We start from the raw sequence: 7,316 nt of genomic DNA, 5'->3' as shown, positions 1-7,316 counted from the left end.
GAAGCAAAGCGCTGCATGAGCGGAGCTCTGTCTGCGGCGGCTGCTGTCAGCTTGCGCCCGCGCGTTACCCACGCGCCGCCTCTCGCAATCTTCCGATTAGCGAGGCAGTCGCGCCACACATCGCTCCGTTTGAAACGTGCGACACGAGACAGGTTGTCGGCGCCAGCCAATATGTCGAGAAGTGAACACGTAAACAGCTGTGCTCAGGCTTCGCGTTAGGGGGTATTGTAATCGCAGGCGAATTGTTACAGCGAAGCTGTATATGGCTAGTTTCCAGTGGATCGATGTCCGTAGACCAAAAACTGTGGGCCGAAACCAAAGCTAGTGCAATACCGGGCAGACCCGCTGCGGAGGTGAAGCAGGCTTCAAGCACTCTGCCAACTTGCAAAAATAAGTTTAATATCTTGGGTCCAAATACAACCCGTATCATACATTAAGCTGATAAGAACAGATACACTTTGGCCCCCCGTCGGCCATGTCTACGTTCGCATCCCTTTATTTGTCGGCGTTCCGAGCACTTACGTATCCCCTTTTCTTTCCTTCCGCTCTCCCGTGGTTGCGGTCCCATCGAAACGCCACATGTCTAGTTTTCTCCGGCTCCTCGGGGCGGTGGTCCCGTTGTCCCCGTGAATGCGTATAAATATCACAGTAAATAAGTCCGTACCTACGTTCAAAATTCTGTGTCCCTTCTATGTCGTACACTAAACAGCTTCGCTGGTCATCCATGCTCGCAGAATGGAATGACTTATGATATTTCACACTTGTGGACGCTCGATAAAAAGTAAAGCTAAGCCTTTTACATGGACATTGTTCGATGGCTCTCTCTATGAGTTTCGCACAATAGCTGGTCTGAGTACTTGTCATTAGTGACGTAGTGTTGAACTCATGACCTGAAGCAGCAAACTTCGGAATAATATAGGAACGTTAGTAATCGTGGAATTCGTCGGCAAATGAGCAGATGAGAGGAAAATAAATGTGAGTGGTGACATCTGTGCAGCAGTATTGCTTCTGCAAAGTAATTATGTGCTTTTGTACGACTAATTTAGGAGCTTGCATGTTTCCTTAATTTGATTCAAGAGCTGTTCATGAATATTTTCATTAGTTGCTTGTAGAAGAAAGCCTGGTTACCTACTAGTTAGTTTTTATTTAGCAAGCACGAAAGAGTTGCTTTATTAGCATATATTGCTCTCTCTTTCTCCCCCTTTCTGGGTCTCGTTACCGGTCGATTCTTGGCGTGTGCTCCACAGTCCGTGTGCGGCATAAATAAGGAGCAACGCTCTACAATTTCTTAAACAGCTGCTACTAACGGTCACAAACAATCCACCACCTCGAATCTGAGTTAGTAACCAAAAACGTGTAGATAAGCCCAATTTTATTGCTTCACAAGATTGACCACTGCCGTCGGCATGAAATTTGATAAAAAGCTAGCTGGTAAGGGAATTTCGCTGCGCCATAATTATTGCAGTTAATAAACGTGGATCCCGCATGTCAGGGTATAGAACGTCTTTAGCAGTGCGACACTGTCTTCCTATTAAATTCTTCATAGCTGCCAGTATTGCACGAAGAATTAACCTTTAGCATGATATTGCTAATATCGGCTAATATTTCCCATGAGCTTTCGCGCTGTCTTCTGCGATCGTTCACAGGTAAGGGAGCACATAACACCAGGGGGTCTGCGCAGGTCACCACAGTTTCTGACAATTATTAATTAGCCACCACACAGCGTGCATTTCTCTTCAGACGCCGTCCTTCGTCAAACAACTGCAATTACCTGAGAAAAAGCTTTCTCATAAACCAAGTATATCTAGCGGCCAAACATGGCAACGTTTTTACAAGGAGGTTTTACAAGGTTTTTGGCAGGGCCACGATGAAGACAAGTCCTGCATCTACCTAGGACTCTTCCAACTTACTTGGATTCCATGTGTATATAATACTTCAATGGAGAAATATACCACGAAATGTACGCATAATGACACACTACGTATATACATATATCAGAAATTGCAGTGTATGTTGACCTGAAATTTATTCTATATATATATAAAACAAATAAAATCGTCTATTTTCTTATTTAAGAACCTCGAAAAGTGCGTGCTTCTTTCACATCCGCCCCTAAAATACACCTCGAAGCTAAATCGCTCGGTGCAGTATCATTGCACTGGTACGACGCAAGGTAGTCCGGGAAAGACATCATTAATGTATCCGCGTCGAAAGTAGCCAAGGGAAGATTTCGCCCAAAAGCTGGCTTGCAGTGGTGGTGGGCTACGTAGATCATGTAAAACGCCTGTGCACGCGTCAGGTTCCAGGGGTCGATTCCTTCCAAGCGGTCTGACCAGTGGTCAGAGCGGCACGCCTCCATACAAGACTCCAAACTCAGCCAGGACAGCTCGGAGGGACGCATCGATGAAGGCATCCAAGTTCCTTTTTTAATACTATGCGTTAAACATTTTCGATGGGCTCGAAAGGCCTCCGTGGAGTTGTTATTCCAGCTGATCGAAAATATTATTTCCCAAATAGCTCGGGCCAGCGGCACTCCAAGTGTCGGCATAACCACGAGTGGGTCCGTGTTGTTTTGCAGCTGAAGCATTCTGTAAATGATCAGCGGAACAGTCAGCGTCCGTCCCCTAGAAGTGGTCGTTTGTTTTTCCACGTCTTCTATGAAGTCTACACCGATGCCCAGCGTTCGGGCACGGTACATTGAAGTGCGGAACATGTACTCTCGGCCTTCGAGGTAAGCTTGCGCAAAAGTGAGGTCGAATGTTGGTATTACGTCGTCTTTTCGAGCGACTTCAGATGGAAGAAGCAGGCGCACGCTGTTGAGTTGTAGGGTCAGCTTCTCGAGCTCTTCAGCCGTCATCACGTTGGCAACCTTCCGCAAGGCTATGCTCACTAGCGTTAAGTAGGTGCTGCGAATCCCGATGTCCTGCGAAGGCGTGTAGAATTGTCCCAGTTTGTCTTGGATCCACAGAGGCCGGAGTTCATGAGCGTTCAGCTCGCAGAAGTCGTTCCAATCTTGACTATATCTCGCGTGCGTAGTGATTTGCGAGGCTAAATGCATTGACGAGCTGATGAGTGCCATTGCCGTCGTTCGTGGTTGACCTTCTGGATTCAGGAACTCTTCAAGTGTGGCATTGAGTATATGCATTGCAACTCCGGAAATTGCCACTAGTGTATCATAATGTATCAGCCGAGCCAATATCTCCACCCACTGTTTCGCCGTGACACTTGTGGTAAGCGACAGTAAAGTTTCAACGGTGTTGGTTTCTTCCTGGCTTGGAGTGTTGTTGACGAGGTCTCGCAGGAATTCGTCAATGTCTTGAACGCCAACGGTAGAGGTTAACGCGTCGTTAATGGTGTCAACAATGTCACGTTTAATCTCGGCAAGCTCCCGAGAGTCGTAGAGCCTCGACAGCCTGCTTGCGGTCGGCAGCCTGACAACCAGAATCGTCGAAGTTTCCTCGCCGGGAGCTGCTTTGACTTGAACGTCCAGTACGGAAGGAAGGCTGTATTTTAGTGACAGCTCGAGAATCAGCTCCAGTAGACTTTCAGTGGCCATTGGAGACGTAACCTTCGCGTACTTTAGAATAGCTTCGGCTGCCTTTTGTCCGACAGACTCGTTCATCCCCGACATCCCTAAGCAAGAGCGGTAATAGGCCGCGATGGCCTTTCCGGCCACCGTGGCTGGAAATCCACGCACGGGGTCTGAAGAAAATATTCTTGCCTGGTTTTCGTAGTACCTCGACCCTGAGGTTGCGTGAACGAAGCAGGTGCGCTCGTAGACGTTGTGGCAGGGATTCAAGCTTAGATTAGCACCCCTGAGGATCTCTTCCAGCACTTGCGGGCAACAGAAGCTGCGCCTTGTGATGGGACGAATCGGTGGCTCGAAGAGGCAGAGCAAGGTGATGATCGTCGCCGTCCCACCTAGCACTACAGTTGCGCAGAGAGCGAAGCTCCGGGACTTGAGCTCATCGGACGTGCGCAAGTCGTCGTCTTGTTTGCGTTCTTCGTTGACCATAGCCGAACGATGCGAATTGCGCAAGACTCTCTGAACGTGAGTTCTCGCCGCTTACGGACGTGGCTGCAGCTACCGTTACAGAGCTTCTTTTCCTTCTTCTTCGACGATGCCAGAAGGGCCTTCTGCCGTGATCTCTCTAAGCGGAAGCGCAACACTAAAAAGAAGATCGTACCACAACATAAAAACGAAAATCACATTTCATTCGTTAACCGATTCGTGTCAGCAATAAACTTAGCGGTGACCAAGCTCCTATCAGCCCTAAGGTGAAGGTATCGTGGCATGATTAAACCAGGTAAATTTGCCCATTCTGATCGTTCTTTAGTTGAATAACGCTTAGAGGAATAAACCATGACTTCATGTGTCGCGAGGTTGGGTGGTTGCCTTTTCTATAATTATACCATTTATCGGATCCGAGCATGAAGAAAGACAGGGGGGGGGCATATCAACCATCTTGCGAAATTCGCCTTCCAGACTGATTCTGCAACCAAACTGCACGATTGCTGCGTTTGATTTCTTTAGAGCATCCGTCATTTTTTTCTTATGCTCAAAGTGACATGTCCTTGAATAGGACAGATCATATCTATATTGTACGTCCTGGGACCGCATTACTGGCAGCGCGTGCATACGTAGATGTGACATTCAAAGCCGCGTAATTTCAAACAATGTTGTCATTATTATTATTATTATTATTATTATTATTATTATTATTATTATTATTATTGTTGTTGTTGTTGTTGTTGTTGTTGTTGTTGTTTTTGTCTGGAAACATGCCGCAGTCAATTTGCTTTCTTTTAATTAGTGCTAAAAGTTACGATCGCGCCATCGTCCTACTGTGTCGCCGCCCGCGGACTAGCCGGTAAGATTCCAAGACCCCCACCGCCCTGTACGCCATAAAATAAGCGTTCGCCCTCATTGAATATTAAACGGAAGAACTGCTGGCTCGACCATGAAAGGGTGTGTCTAAATAAGTGACCAGTGAGAAGCAGAGAACGAGAACCATTTCATATCCCGAGCTGTCCAAGCGCAGTCGGAACGGAACGGCTGACAGGCTTCCCCGTCGCCGTTATCCAAGTCATCGAGACTTAATTGTAATTTAGAATGATTAGCTAGAGCTACTGGCGTATGCATTTCGGACGGAGTTTTAATGAGCAGCTGCGAGTGGAAAGTGAGACATAGACAGAGCAGACCCGAGTGCTCCGGACGCGCACGACTCAATATTCGATGCCTGACGCGCAGAACAATTCTTCAGTAGGAAAGCACGTGCATGTGCGACGTGGAAGAGTCAGGCTTGAAGTATTAATCTCTCTCTGCGCCGAAAAGTTCATTCACCCTTTGTAATAGAATGGCACGCCCTTGGCGCACTCCATCGAACAAAAGTATGCGGGGAGAGATGAAGATAGCTTACATTTCTCAACCGTGCTCCGCACGGTTTATGTGCAACGAATCGGACAGTCTTTCGTGCGTTGAGGGAGCGCACGCGGGCGCGCATGCATGTGACAAGTGGATTCACATGTCACACATGTCACACATGTCACACATACGTGCGACAAGCTGGCAGTAACGTTGTGCGTGCAGTGCCATCTGGAATTGCACAACGATTGCGTTACCTCTATGCGATTGTCTAATTAAGAAATTTCGTAGCTATAGCTCCATTCTCACACCGGCACCCATAACCCGAAATATTTCTTTTTTTTTTCTGTTCACACCAAGCTAAGGATGCACACTAACTTTCATTCTCGTCTTTTGCTGTGCTACAATAGGAATTAACTAGCTTGTCGGGTGATGTTAAACTGCAAGGTTTCACACACTTCCTGCAAGGTCTCTGCGATGACGTTATTTTTATCTTCGTTGGGGTAGTTTTTCTTCCTCCTGCGGTGCATTCTGTTATTCATCGTCGAAGAATTTAGGAAGCTCAACAGTTGGGGCACCCAAAAATCGGAAGGCACCGTGAAAGACGGTGCCGGGAAGGAAGCATCATCTGAGTCGGGGGACGAGCTTTCTCTATCCGTCTAGTTGCATACAATTCAAGGCTGGGTGAGAGCTACTCAATATAGGAAGTCTGAAATACGCGGATTCTCATTGAGAAAACCAGAATCATGCTATTCATTAGAATGAAATATATTATGCACCCTCCATACCTGTTACACAACGTCAGAGTGTCGTTCTGCGACAAATGCGGTCACCTAGGGTGCGAGTGTACAACACCCTTCTAAGCTTTGTTTTCCAGCATAACGCTATTTATCCTATACTTATAACATCCATAACCTTTAGTAGAATTTTTTTTTTGGCCAGCCTTAAAATTGCTTTCTTTCTTCTTTTCTTTTCTTGTGCCTGTATTTGTGACATCTGAGAGCAAAGTAATCTCGGAGTATAACCGCCCCGGCTCGATGCACGGACCTGGAACCGCATTAGATCGCTAGTTAATCCCCCCATGGAGAAACCATTCTGTCGCCGATTGCGTGTGAGCGAAGACGGCTTGGAAGCCTGGCTCGCTCACTATGAATGTGCATCGCAAATTATGCCCGAATGCGGCGCAAGCCTACAGGCATTTGACGGCGTTGCAATAGAGATTCGTATCAAGCTGTCGGTCCCTCTATCGCATAGAGGTTGCAAGAAATATTAATCGAGGAAATTGTGACGCTAGCATCTACAAGAGCTGAAAGCAAAGTTTTAGCTATATATGACGGGAAGGATGGATGACATGTGAACCTGCCCAAACTTCGTCCTTGTCGCGTCGAATGCCTTTGGGACTTTGTAAATTCAATCACTTCCAATAAATTTATCCGCTTCAAATGCGACCATCCTCAATGAGAATGCGTGAGCGCCGAGGCTTTTTGCGCTGCTGGGTTTAGAAAACCATGATTGCTTGGCAATTTGAAAGATAAATTGTCAGTAAATAACGCCGCAAGACCGTCTATTATATACATCATCCTTATATGGTATCGAAAAGATCGCGGCGCCAAAGTATCATCTATTAATTTTCGTAGAAAAGTCCGCGCTCTATTGCTTTCTCTTTAGAACTTGGCGGTGCGACTTGAATAATTGAGCTTCCAGGCGAGGCGCTGCGCCAGCACTGGTGCTCTGCACACAATGCGCTGTGTGCGACGCCATACATTATTACAGGAACACGGTGCGGGGGCTACACGTCTGTGTCACCAGATAGAGTGGTTAAAGCATTCTGCGAAAATCCTCTGCTACTTTCAGCGGTAACTTCCGGTAATTTCACTGGTAATTTCAGTTCAGAGATGAATATATGTGCGTATATATGCTATGTAGCATGAGGCGCGTGATACGTCGACTA

At 46.9% G+C, this 7,316-nt stretch overlaps 1 pseudogene; it reads right to left on the bottom strand.

Annotated features, from left to right (window-relative positions):
* Window positions 1-299: 299 nt before the first annotated feature.
* LOC126522123 (U2 spliceosomal RNA) lies at window positions 300-477 on the bottom strand (annotated as a pseudogene).
* Window positions 478-7,316: the final 6,839 nt, after the last annotated feature.

The sequence above is a fragment of the Dermacentor andersoni genome, chromosome 6, assembly GCF_023375885.2.
Source record: "Dermacentor andersoni chromosome 6, qqDerAnde1_hic_scaffold, whole genome shotgun sequence".
Lineage (NCBI taxonomy): Eukaryota > Metazoa > Arthropoda > Arachnida > Ixodida > Ixodidae > Dermacentor > Dermacentor andersoni.
The sequence above is the reverse complement of the archived record's forward strand: the minus strand, read 5'-3'. Positions and strand labels throughout refer to the sequence as shown.